Raw genomic sequence first — 14082 nt, 5'->3', positions numbered from 1 at the left:
CTCATTGTGGTCTCCTAAAGCATACCTGCTTCTCCGTGGCCACAAGCTCCATGCTCCTGTCTCCACTGGTCCGTTTTTCCTGTTTACCATATTTCTACTCCTTTCTACTCCTCTGTCTGCTTACTCTGCACTTCCACCTATCATATTATCACTTTTCAACTTCAACTTCCACAGTGCTGAAAATTTACTTTTATGTTTCTTAATTCATATCTCAAAATTGAGATTCCTATTGGCCCCACTCATTTTTTTAACCAGACCACAGGTATTGGCCAGCTGCAGATTGGTTGTCTTGAATTAGATGTACACCACTGGTCCAATGCTCTGTAAATGAGGGTGAAGTTTGGATAGTCCAGTCACAGGGTCCAAAACATGGCAGCTTGAGTAAGAAGGGCTTTTCCTGTGGATGGAAATGTAGATGTGGTACATTGTCTCAAAGTTTGAATAACAAAAGACTGTACCTTTTCTTATGGGACCTTTGGTATATATAATTTCACTTTCCTTTTAGTTTCTTTCATAGTTTGTATCCTATTTGTTTGCTTGCATTTGGGACTTAATTGGGACACATATTTGTCTTTTGAAAGTTGGGTTGATTTTTGGAAACAGCCAGAAATTATAGAGAGCTGTTTCTGATTAAGGGTAATGAAGGTAGGTATTATAAATTTGTCAAAAATGAGGGGTGACTATAAAAAAGATAAATTATCTTTTGTTGTTCATAAACTGACCCTGAAGGCAATTCCAAGAGGAATTTTAAAAGTGTTTTGAGCAAAAATGACAGCACATTAAATAATTGTGTTATACTCCTGAGGTGATTGCTTCATTTGAAGGACAAAATTCAGGTATTTGTTCAGGTTCGTGAGCACGTGTGTGCATGCCACATTGTTACGTTGTGATTAATCTTCATTCCATAGAAATGATGGAAACACTGGTCTGAATCTAAGTTCAGGAAGAGCTGATATTTAATAGGTAAGCCTTGGAACAGTGGTATTGGGTATTCATAACTGTGATTCTTTCCAATTGGGTCTGATGTTTATTGGTAACTATCAATAAACTAGTGATCTGGTGCACAGGTTCATGCACATTGAAAGGAAATTAGAAGGTGGCCAGTGGAGCGGGGCGGGACTGGGAGAGACGGGCTGGAAACACCCTGGAGCCAACCTCCTGCGGTCCCTCCCTGGCCAGCTGCAACTGGGGTGGCACCGTGGCTCACAGGGCATCTGCAGAGTGAGCGAGGTCCCTCTGGCAAGTGGAGTCCCTCAGCCTGGCCTGCGAGGATCGGGCCAAAACCAGCTCTCCGACATCCCCCGAGCAGTCCCAGAGTGCGAGAGGGTACTCTGCAAAATTGCTATCATATAGGATGTGACGCAAGTGTGCAGTAAACCAGATTCGGGGATGACAGTGCCCCAGCAACAACATAACCCATAGCCAAGGTGGAATCGTGTGGCCCCATGAGGAACTGGGCTCCCTCCTCTCTGGTTTTGGGGTGCATCACTGCAGAACCGCCACTGCCAAGTCATTGTAGCTCTGCAGCTCCTGCATTGAGTGTCTGCCCCCTAGTGGTCAGTGTGTGTCATAGCTACTGGTCAGATGGACACTTAGCATATTAGCCTTTTATATATATAGACTAGAGACCCAGTGCACAAAAATTTGTGCACTGGGGGGGAGGGTCCCTCAGCCCGGCCTGTGCCCTCTTGCAGTCTGGGACCCCTGGGGGATGAGCACCAGCTGGCTTAGGCCCACTTCCCTCCTCTCTGGTTTTGGGGTGCATCACTGCAGAACCGCCACTGCCAAGTCATTGTAGCTCTGCAGCTCCTGCATTGAGTGTCTGCCCCCTAGTGGTCAGTGTGTGTCATAGCTACTGGTCAGATGGACACTTAGCATATTAGCCTTTTATATATATAGACTAGAGACCCAGTGCACAAAAATTTGTGCACTGGGGGGGAGGGTCCCTCAGCCCGGCCTGTGCCCTCTTGCAGTCTGGGACCCCTGGGGGATGAGCACCAGCTGGCTTAGGCCCACTCCTTGGGGGGATTGGGCCTAAGCTGGCAATCAGACATCCCTCTGGCAGCCCAGGAGCCCTCAGGGGATGTCCACTTGCCAGCAGGGAGCAGGCCTAAGCTGCAGTCGGATATCCTTAGCGCTGCTGAGGAGGCGTGAGAGGCTCCCCCCCCCACCACTGTCCTGGTAGCCGCCAGCCTGGCTTGTGACTGAGCAGAGCTCCCTCTGTGGGAGCTTACTGACCACCAGAGGGCAGCTCCTGGATTGAGCCTCTGCCCCCTGGTGGTCAGTGTGTGTCATAGTGACCAGTCATTCCCAGTCTTTCTGCTGTTAGGGTCAGTTTGCATATTACTCTTTTATTATATAGGATAATTGATGACCATTTTAAATATCACCTTTGATTTGGGCTTCTATCATCAACCACTAACTCCTGTGCAGTAAAGAGAAGAAATTATGGACTATTCTATGGAACACGTAAATACCTCAGTAAAACTCAAAGGCCAGGGTCAGGTCATGACTAATCCAGAAAAGGTGTGTAAGAGGTGAATCCAAATTACTATTGTGTCTCTAATCTATACTAATAAAAGGGTAATATGCTAATTAGATTGGATGTCTTCCAGACATCCATCCAGACGTCCTTCCAGACAAAGCCACGGCGATGAGGGCTGAGGCAGAGGTGGTTAGGGGTGACCAGGCCAGCAGGGGAGGGCAATTAGGGGCGATCAGGCAGGCGGGCGGGGGTGGGGTAGTTAGGGGTAATCAGGCAGGCAGGCAGAGGCAGTTAGTGGTGATCAGGCAGGCGGGGCATCAGTTAGGAGCACTAGGCAGGTAGGCAGAGTGGTTGGGGGTGATCAGGCAGGCAGGCAGGTGAGCAGTTAGGAGCCAGTGGTCCTGGATTGTGAGAGGGATGTCTGACTGCCGGCTTAGGCCTGATCCCGCATCCTAAACTGGCAGTCGGACATCCCCCGAGGGGTCCCAGGTTGGAGAGAGTGCAGGCCGGGGTGAGGGACCCCCCTCCCATGCATGAATTTCATGTACCGGACCTCTAGTACTATTATATTTGCTATGTTTCCAGAAGACCTTGGATTTCTTAAGATTTCCACTAAGAACTAAAGACATTTGAGAACAACAATCTAAATAGCATGGCCTTCACTAGTAGTCTTTGTTGAATACTTTCTACAGAGATGTGGGTGATGTGGAATAGGCAGTATTACCCCCAAGGAGATTACCATGAGGAAGTGGAGGTGTTTCACTCCTGATGAGCTATTTAGGGGAGAACTGGTTATTTGCCATCATTATTGAGAATGATTTCTTCTTTCCTCCTCATACAGTAATATCCATTTCCTCATACATTCTTTTTATTTCATAAATTTATTTTTTAATTATCCTGACATATAATATTATATTTCTTTCAGGTATACAACATAGTGATTAGACATTTATACACCTTACAAAGTCATTACACTATAAGTTTAGTATCTGTCTGAAACCATACATAATTATTACATTATTATTAACTATATTTCCTATGCTTTGCTTTATAGCCCTATGACTATTATTATAATTGGCAATTTATAATTCTTAATCTTCTTCACCTTTGTCATTCATCGTTCCAACACTCCTCCCATCTGGTAATCATCAGTTTGTTCTCTGTATTTATAAATTTGCTTCTGTTTTGTTTATTTACTTATTTTGCTTGGTAAATTCCATTTATAAGTGAAATCATATTATATTTGTAGTTCTCTATCTGACTTATTTCACTCAACATAATACAGTGTAGGTCCATCCATGTGGTTGTGAATGGTAAGATTTTATTCTTTTTTATGGCTGAGTAATATTCTATTGTACCACATCTTTATCCAGGCCTTTCAAAGGACACTTAGGTTTTCAATAATCACGAGTTAATATCAGGCAAAAAAGAGTGCTTGAACATAAGGGCCATATAAGTGGTGAGGTATTACCATGATATAATATATACATATATCAATTGAGACTTGAGTTTGAATTCTGACCCAGGCAGCAACTAACTGTGTTGCCTTAAGGAAAACCTGTGGAAAGTTTTTTACTTCTTTTCAAACTCTGTTTCATTATATGTATAAAATAAACAATATCAAATGAATTAATGCATACAAAGCACTCTTATAGTCAACTTCTTATAGTTTCAGATAAAACATTAGTAATCAAAAAGGGCATACCTTTTACCTTAATCTAATCTATGCTATCATTTGTCATGTTCATTCATACAATATGTGTAAAGGTCCTTCTGTGTACTAAGATCTCAGTTATCCTCATCAAGACAATAGCAGATAATATGCTTTATAACCCACTCCAATCCACCTATATCAATTTTTACCCTTCAACATTGCCCCTAAAGTTGATTTTTACCTGCTTTTATCTACATGAAAATATTGTAGTGATTTTCCTTAGAAATCAGACTTTTGTTAGGGATGAGCCTGAGTCTGGCAGGGACACAGGTGTCATAGGAGATTGTGGATGTTGGTGGGGGTTGGGGGAATGGGGCAATAACTAGGCATCCCAAGTTGATAATTTATAATTGATCCAGAAGCCTCATCCTACACTTATCCTGAAGTTCCCATCTATGTTCTATTGTTTAATGAAAGAAGAAATTAATTAATTAAGAATATGTGCCAGAAAGCCCAGGGGTTCCATTTTAATGTAAAATAAAAAGCTTACACCTAGTCGAGTGGCTTTAACAATGAAGTTCAATCACAGGGATGGCAACCTTAAAAAGCAAGGCCCAGGCCAGAGGGGTGTGTGTCTGAAGGCTTTTCTTTCACCACCTACCTTGTTTTGTCTATGGTTAGTTGAGTATTGTAGACACGAGGTCATGGTCTTCAGTTTAATCATTTTGGGGGCCTTCAGCATCAGTTTGGTTCAGGGACACAGCTGAAACTCTGAACGCCAGTTAGGCACTTTGCAAATCCTGCTACTTGGTCATGAGGCCAGCATTTCTCTCTCACAGAACTTGTCCCGGTTTTATTTGCTTTTATGGCACCTTTATTTAACAACTGATGAACACCCTGGGAGTGTACATTACTCTTTTTTTGTTTCCCTAGAGACTAGTTCAGTGTCTAGATGGTCAATAACTACTTATTGAATAAATGAATCCATGAAAAATAATGGCGAAGACACAAGAACTGTTCCTGACTAGAGCTAAATCTATTACCACAACTATTAAACTAGTAGTGTGAAAATCAATCAACTTTCCTTTCTACAATTGTGGGTTCAGGTAGTACCTCCATTGAAAAAGAATGACCCATTGACATGAGGTTGGTTCTAGTTTTCTGATTAGTTCTTCTGTTTCCAGGTAAAATTTTGGAAGCCCCTTTTAATGCTGCCTGCTGTTCATAGGGCCCCGAGGTCATTGCCCCACATAGTGACATCATCTCATTAGTTTTGCAGAAAGGTGAGATTTACAACTTCTGTAGGAGTTTTCCTGTACAGAGTAACAGGAAAGGAAGCTGTAACTGCTTGAATTAGCACAACATATTTGCTTTCCTTCCGGCTTCCATAAATTCTTAGGATGACACAGAATCAACATTTCTGATGATAATGTCTGGCTTGTAAATTGTCCTCCAAATTGTCACCTTTTCATCCTAGCACCACACCTGGAGGACTTAGCTATAGGGATAGCCCTGACGTTTGGCCTTAAGGTCAAGGTTAATTGGTGGCAAGGTTACATGATTTGCCATTCCTTTCAAGTTATGCCTTAGGAATTCTACTAGGTTCTTTTTTCAGAAATATTTGATTTTTTTTTTTTACTAGAAAACTTTGTATTGTCAAGAACTCTGTTATAAGACTCAACCCAAGATTCTTTTAAAAATGTCAAAGTCACACTTAGTTCCTTGAAAACTGGAGTCCCTAACAAAGGACTCGCTAGTGATTGCTTGCAGCAGGTAAGTCACAGCTGTTCTTGAAACTCATGGAAATTCCAAGTACTGCAGTCTGAATAAAATATTCAGAAAAATACCTATTTATTAGTTAATTCAGTTATGGTAAAGAACCAAGAAGGACATACATTTTATTTTTAATTTCAAGATAGAAAAGTAAACAGAATCCTAAATATCACATTTCTGTGGACATTCAGAATTAAAGAGTAGTACTTTTGACTAAATGTCTGTATGCTCCTTAGAGGTTACAAAGAAAATCTTTTATAGTAGGACACATTTGAAGGAACTAGGAGAATGTAAGCTGTCCATTGAGGTTGACATTCATAAATTATCTTGAACAATGTATAATATACATAGGAAAATGTAGGTAAGTTCTGAAAACTATTATTTAATTCCATTTTAAATTAGCTCAGAATTTGATCAATAAAAGAATAACATTTTTGTGGAAGGGTAAAATTAGCATTAAGGCTATCCAATGAGAGGAAGGAAAGAAGGAAGGAAGGAAGGAAGGAAGGAAGGAAGGAAGGACGGAGAAAGAAGGAGAGAGAGAGAGAGAGAGAGAGAGAGAGATTGCTTATTTGTAGGCTCCCTACGGCTACACATTGTATATATTTCTCCAGCAATGCTCACCTCCCTCACCCTGGCTCTCACCTGAGCTTTCTCATTCTTGTTTGGCAGATTTCCCTGAGGAACCATCATCTCCGGTAAAGGGATTTTAAACGACTAATAATCCAAGGCAAAGACAAACAGGTTGGGTCCTGCTTCTTAACCCCTTGAATGTTATGCATTGAAATAAATTTATTATCCTAAAGAAGAATGTTTGCCCATTGTAGCAGAAAAGCATTTGCTTCCATCATCTTGCACAATCACTGTTTTAATCTGACCAAAACATTTAGAAATTGTTTCTGTCTTTGTGAAGTAGAAGTTTAAAAAAAAATGACAAAATAGGATCACAATTGGAAAACTTTTAGTATTACCTGGATTTGTCTCTAAAACAATATTGTTTTTAATCTTGGAGAAATAAAAATGGAAAGACTTTAAGTCAGTTGACCAAGTACCCAAGCTACTTCCTGTTAGAAGCCAGGAGACAGCTTTTGCTCTATTTGAGTGTGTGTTTGCTCTTTCTAAGGAGAGAGCAGTCATTAGGAAGGGTTTTTCCTATTGCCATTATTACAATAGGGCCTGCAGTATAGATTGGGTAAACAACATATTCTGGGGTAAGATTTTTATGGATTTCAAGTGTTTGTGTTGACTCCAGAATATATGCTCCTCGTTTCCCTCCCAGTAGCTATAATTTCTATTTTGTAAAACATGTGTTTCTTAGGAAACAGGCTCTTCTCCTGACATTAGGGTTAGAGCATGTAAACCAGGCCAAGCCTGTGAATGCACTCCCTGGTCCAGTCTCAGTGACGTTGAAGGGGCTATGTGACTAAAGCTGGTCCAATCAGAGGATAACCGGGACTTGCTAGAAATGCGGAAGTAATGCTCTTTTTCTTCCCCAACAAGGAAGAGGAAGCAGGTAGGCCAGGAGAGTGGGGACCTCATCTTAGCACCACAATAGGAGTCCTCTTTAGGAAGAAGTGACATTACAAAAGGCCGAAGAGAGAAAAACTGGAAATAGGTAATTGGTGGGAGTATTGAATGACTAGATTAAACCTTACTTAATATTTGCCATATTTCTGCAGTATTAATTCTTTTTTTAATTTAAATTGGTTTGAGTTATGTTTCACTTAACTGTAATTGGATGCATTTCAATTGATACTGTAATAAGTGCTGGAAGGCAGCATGGTTGTAGGATAGGAGTCCGGACTGGAAATCAATTATGAATTTACCATGAGTGTGTCATTAACTGGGTGTGTCTCCCTCATCCATGCACAGATATCCCAAGGTTTTCTTCTCAGAGATAATTATGGAGTCTCTGAAATCTCTACCCTCATAAAAATGAGTATAAATATTTATGTGTCGTATTGAGATGATCAAAGGCAAATTTTTAGGAAAGATGAGCTATTCACTGGTGTGTGTGTGTGTGTGTGTGTGTGTGTGTGTGTTTATAAGTGCTGATAGAAGATGGTTCTGTGAGCTGGAGTATGTTTATGTATCACCATTGGCCTCCACATACTCCCCACCATATGAAATTCCAGTGGACAACAGAGAGGAAGCGTGGAAGGTGACAGTATTGGACAGAGGGTATCTGAGTTAGGCTGCATAATTGAGTAACAGGTAGAGTGTGGGGAATAAAAAATATTATATTTAAAAAATAAGTAGCTATTTAAAAGAATATCTTTTACTGAAGAGACTTTTAAAAAAAATAAGATGGTCAAAAGTCATGTCATATATCAGGCATCTAAAACAACGTTTTCTCTTACGTGTGGAAGGATCTGCCACTGCAATTTAAGCAGAGAGAAAGGCAGAGCCTGAGGCCTGGAAGGATTCTGAGAAATGAGCGAGAGCAATCCGAGGTATGCAGAAATGCAGAAAGCTTTGCCTTCGTCGGCATTTCTGAAACCTGGTGGGATCGTGCTCATAACCAGAATGCAGGCAGTCCTATCAGGGCATTAGAATTCAAGAGAGCTAATTTTGGGGAATTAAAATAAGAATCTAGTGAGTATGGTATTGAAGGAGGGAATACTAAGACCCAGGAGAAGGGCAGGCTGCTGGAGTATCCACCATAATTAAGGCAGATTACAATTGCTCTGCGAAAAGAAGAATGCAAAGAGTAAGAGTATCCAACGTGCCTGATCAAGACTGATGGGACAGGGGCTCTGTAATGGCAGTGAGGAAATTGGGAGGGAACCCTAGAGAAATTTCTCATAATACCTATTCTTTTTTTAAGAGGAAATGATAATTATGATAAAACCAGAACGAATAAGCTGAATAAAGGAGCTAAGTTGAAGAAAGGCATTTGCACCTCATATGGAAAGCAAAAGCAAGCAAGGCAACTAATATAAATCAGAATAAATGAGATAATGCTTTGTTTTTAAACTCCTTTAAGAAAAGGGGCATGAAAAAAACACTTCCAAAAATACTGACACTTCTGTTAGAGTCACAAAGCAGAACAAGAATTTGAACAGGTACACTGACATATTTGGAAATCCACAGAACTAGATGACAGACATAAAACAGTTGATAAGGAAGACAGATGTTTAGATCCACTGATTTTCCTCTCTGTGAAACGTGGGAAAGCGAGTGTGCAGGAGGCTCTGAATATGTTTGATACTTTCTCTCCCCTTTCATTCAATTTTTTTATAGAAACTACATAAAAATTACCTGTACTTTCTATCTAATGATAAAATAAAATAAAACACACTGGTCAACACATTAGAAAAACTGAGGAATGTTAACAATTAAGCAAAAGTGTGTAATGTGGAAAGAAGGTAGTGAATATCTAAACACTATGGATATAATAAAGAAAGAAAATACTCTTGGGAAGCCCTGACAGTGCCACCTTAATGAAATTAAAAATCATCCCACGCAACTTGACACATCCGGAGCATGACAGCGGCGTCACTCACAGGAATGGCTGTCCAGCAGATAATCCTCAGCAGGTCCACATGATGGTCTACAGAAAAAGGTGCACATGTTTACCAGCTACCATCTCGTATTTGTGGAATGTTATGTATTGGTTGACCTTTATGGGCAATTCCTACCGTCAACTGTTCTGCAATCTAGTTGCAACGCATATGTAAAAATAGCTTACAGGGTAAAGCAGTAAATGTTAAGTGCACTTTAGGCTGAGGAGTCTACCAGTGGTCGGCAAACTGCGGCTCTCGAGCCACACGCGGCTCTTTGGCTCCTTGAGTGTGGCTCTTCCACAAAATACCGACTTCTGTGAATGGGCCACGAAGTTTCAATCGCACCACGTGTCTGCACGTGGTATTTTGTGGAAGAGCCACAATCAAGGGGCCAAAGAGCTGAATGTGGCTCTCGAGCCACAGTTTGCCGACCACTGGTCTAGACCACAGATGGAACCAGATTTGATGACTCAGATACAGGAGATCACTGAGTTCTAGGCAGGAGTGAAGGAGAAGTTAGGACACAGCAATGAGTCTCTCAGTCTACCTATAGTAGAAGAATTCAAAGTGGGTACTGAGATCTCATCAAACATAAGAAATTATTTAAAATGAATTATAAGCCTGGAAATAAAATATAAAACAATGAAACTTCTAGAAGAGAACAAGAGCAAATATTGCCATATTGTCATAATCTTGGGAAGGGAAAGGTTTCTTAAGACACAAAAAGCACTAATCATAAAATAAAAGGTTGATTAACTGAACTACTTGTCAATAAAAAGATGCCATTAAAAGAATAAAAAGGCCGAAACCGGTTTGGCTCAGTGGATAGAGCGTCGGTCTGCGGACTGAAGGGTCCCGGGTTCGATTCCGGTCAAGGGCATGTACGTGGGTTGCGGGCACATCCCCAGTGGGAGATGTGCAGGAGGCAGCTGATCGATGTTTCTCTCTCATCGATGTTTCTAACTCTCTATCTCTCTCCCTTCCTCTCTGTAAAAAATCAATAAAATATATTTAAAACAAAAAAATAAAAAAAAAGAATAAAAAGACAATCCACAGACTGAGAGAAGATATTTGCATAACATTATATCTACATTTATATATGCATAAATATTTAAATATATGTAAAATATCTGACCAAGAGCTCTTATTCGGAATATAAAAAGAGATTCTACAGAACAATAAGAAAAAGACAATTGCCTAATAAAAGAATGGTCAAAAGACTTGAACAGGCACTTTATAAAAATTATATTCAAATGGCTAATACACATATGAAAAGGTGGCCAATGTGATTGTTCAGCTGGGAAATCCAAATTAAAATCATAATGAGATACTACTATGCATTTAGCAGAATGGTGAAAATTAAAACTTAATACCAAGGGTTGACAAAGATGTGGAACAAATGAAATTCTTATACATTACTTGCTGGTTAGAGTATAAATTATTTCAACTAGTTTGGAAAACTGGTAGTTTCTATGAACCTGAATACTCATGCACCCTCTAACCCAGAAATTTTACTTCTAGAAATATACCCAACACAAATAAGTGAGTATGCTTACAAAAATACATATACAAGAATATTCATTGTAGTTTTATTCATAAAAGCCCCCACAGAGAAAAAAACATTTGTCTATCAATAAAACATTAAATAATTAATTTGTGTTATATTCACATGATGGAACTAAATGTGTATTTAAAACAAACAACTGTATAGTGATATCTCACTATGTTGAATGGAAGAAAAATGCTGAGTGAAGGGAGATGGACACAAAAGAGTACACACCATACAAGTGCATTTATGTGAAGTTCAGAATAGGCAAAACTAATCTCTGGTAATAATGGTCAGAATAGTGGTACCCTGTGGGGAGCATAGTCTGACAAGGGAATGAGGGAGATTCATGGGGGGACTGATAATTGTTCTGCAACTTTATTTCAATAACAGTTTCTTGGGTGGATAGCATATATCAAAACTTACTGAATTGTGTACTTTATGTAATCCGCTACCCCTCAATTAAGATGGTAGTGGAAAATAAAGTTGAAGAGGAAATTAAATGAGAATAGCACATATAAAATGTCTCACAAAATCTCTCTCTCTATAAAACCCTAATATGCAAATACACCCAAGAGTGGAAAAACTGGTTGCTATGACGTGCGCTGACCACCAGGGGGCACACACAGAATATGGCAGGCATCAGCACCAGGCAGCAGAGTGCAGATGCCCGGGCATTGGCCATGGCGGGATGGTGGAGCAGGTGAACGGGGGTGCCAGACCAAGGCGGGGCGCCGGTTGCTGTCATCAGGGCAAGGCTCTGGTGGTTACTGAAAATTCTTTGTTCCCACATGCCACAGTCCCGCTCAGCACTCACACCTGCTGCTGGCACCTGGTGCCAGTCCCGATCGCTTGGCACCATCAGTGGGTGCAAGTGGCAGCTGCTGGCCCTGATCTCCCTTGAGGGCTTCTCCACCTCCCCCTGCTCCTGAGGGGTGATTGGGGCAGCAGCCGCTGCTCGCACCCGCAGCTGGTGCCGGCCCCAATGGCTCCGTGCTGTCAGCAGATGCTCTCTATCAGCGCGTGGGAGTGGCGGTGGAGGGAGCAGGACTGCCGGCCAACAGGGGAACCAGGGACCACAGCAGGAGGGTCCGGGTGGGGGTGTGGAGGATGGACCAAGACCTGTCCCTGTACCCACCACAGCCTCACAGCCCACAGTTCCTTTTAAGGTACATGAATTCGTGCACTGGACCCCTAGTAGATAATAAATATGTATTTCTTTCCACATCCTTTCAGGGCTTAGGGATCTGAATGTGGACTGTGTCACAAGACAGGATGAGAGTGTGGATACTGTTTTGTGGGCAATAAGAAGCCATTGCAGACTTTTGGGGCAAAGTTGATGTCTTAGAAAGATTAACCAGGTAGAAAAGAGTTTGAAAGGGGAGGAAAAGAAGAGGGGCAAAGAGACTCCTAAAGAGGTAGCTGTGAAAATGCATCAAGAATATAGTGTGCACATGAAAAAGCCTATTTTCCAAGCTGAGGTTACAACAACAAATCAGTTTTAGTTTTTAAAGCAATTGCATGAAATCCCATTTGCATTTATGTTCAGGAAGTTTAGTATTTCACTTTTGAGGTCCACTCAATTTAGAATTGTCCAGGAACTCTGGGGGATTGCACTGTCCAGAGGATGACAGAACAATTCCATGTATCAGCTCCACACCCGTGGGGATGCAGTGGGGCCTGCATGCCTTTCCCAGGAAATCAGAATAACAGATTTAATGTCAATTTTAGTTGCATAGCTATATTTTCCTTCAAACCCCAACACTGTTCCAGAGTGGCTAAATCCAGAGGGCCTTTCAGACACAGGTACGAACTATGCTGGAACCAGTTCTGCAACCCAAACTTTAGGTGTTTATATTGAGGTCAAGTCACAGCCAGTCCCCGTGTCCCTGTACTTCCTAGTAGGTTTGACTTTGGGGCCTCTGGGGACCTCTCATGTAAGTGGACCTTCAACAGAGCAACTATAGTCCAATATGAGAGCTACTCCTTTCCTTGAATCTTAAAGAAACAGAAAGCCTTGATTTCCTTATTAAAATTGGTCAACTCCACTTCCAGAACTTTCTATATTATGGATGCCAAAAGGTGCCATCTTGTTCAAGCCACAGTAGGGCTGTACTATGGTCTTTTCCTAGGGTGATGAATTTTCACACCCCTTTCCCATGTTTTCTTAACAAGAGGGGCTCACTCAAGTGTGAAGATCTGTCCTGAAAGTACTCAATGTTTTCATCTTTGGGCAGAAAAGCAGCTGAAATCATTTCTAGGATTCCACCTCTCCAGGTAAGCAGAGTGTTATATAAATGGGCTTTGCTAGAAAACTCAGGTTAAAAAATTAAAAATCAACCTAACCTAAGCTCATTTGTTTCCATTTAGTATAGAATAAGTGATTAAAAATTCTTATGTGTCATATGCTCAAACAACTGATGACATATTTTAGATGAAGATCAAATTAAACTCGGATTTAGACAAAGGTATTTAAAGAGACTAACCTAAAAATAAAATAAGCAACAAGAATCAGTGTTTTTATAGATTGTCCCTCAGCCCAGCCTGCAGCCTCTCTGATCTGGGACCCCTCCGGGGATGTCCAAATACTGGTTTAGGGATTGGGCCTAAACTAGCAGTCGGACATCCCTCTCACAATCTGGGACTGCTGGCTCCCAACCATTCACCTGCCTGCCTGCCTGATTGCCCCTAACTGCTTCTGCCTGCCAGCCTGATAGCCCCCTAACTTCTCCCCTGCCAGCCTGATTGATGCCTAACTGCTCCCCTGCTGTCCCGATTGCCCCCAACTGCCCTCCCCTGCAGGCCTGGTCCCCCCAACTGCCCTCCCCTGCTGGCCATCTTGTGGTGGCCATCTTTGACCACATCAGGCGGTCATCTTGTGCAAGGGTGTGATGGTCAACTTGCATATTACGTCTTTATTATATAGGATAGTGGGATAAGAACTAGACTTGGAGCTGGAAAAGCTGAGTTCAAATCCTTGCTGTGCCATTAATTAGTTGTGTGACCTTCTGGAGTTTATTCCTTTCTCTGAGCCTTAGTTTTCACATATGAAAAACAACATCTTCAAAGGGTTGATGTGAACACTCAAGGAGACAATGTACTATATGAGCATCTGGGG

General features: G+C 41.4%; 1 long non-coding RNA gene across 2 annotated transcripts in view; it reads left to right on the top strand.

Moving 5' to 3' along the window:
- Positions 1–6581: 6581 nt before the first annotated feature.
- LOC107182652 overlaps positions 6582–14082 on the top strand; it is a 22238-nt gene continuing 14737 nt past the window's right edge. For both annotated transcript variants that reach the window (XR_001513378.1, XR_001513379.1), the window contains exons 1-3: positions 6582–6656; positions 7413–7527; positions 13140–13241. This is a non-coding gene — a long non-coding RNA (uncharacterized LOC107182652). The remainder of the gene's footprint in view (positions 6657–7412; positions 7528–13139; positions 13242–14082) is intronic.

Source organism: Myotis davidii, unplaced genomic scaffold (assembly GCF_000327345.1).
Source record: "Myotis davidii unplaced genomic scaffold, ASM32734v1 scaffold156, whole genome shotgun sequence".
NCBI lineage: Eukaryota > Metazoa > Chordata > Mammalia > Chiroptera > Vespertilionidae > Myotis > Myotis davidii.
This window is presented reverse-complemented; position numbering and strand designations above follow the sequence as displayed.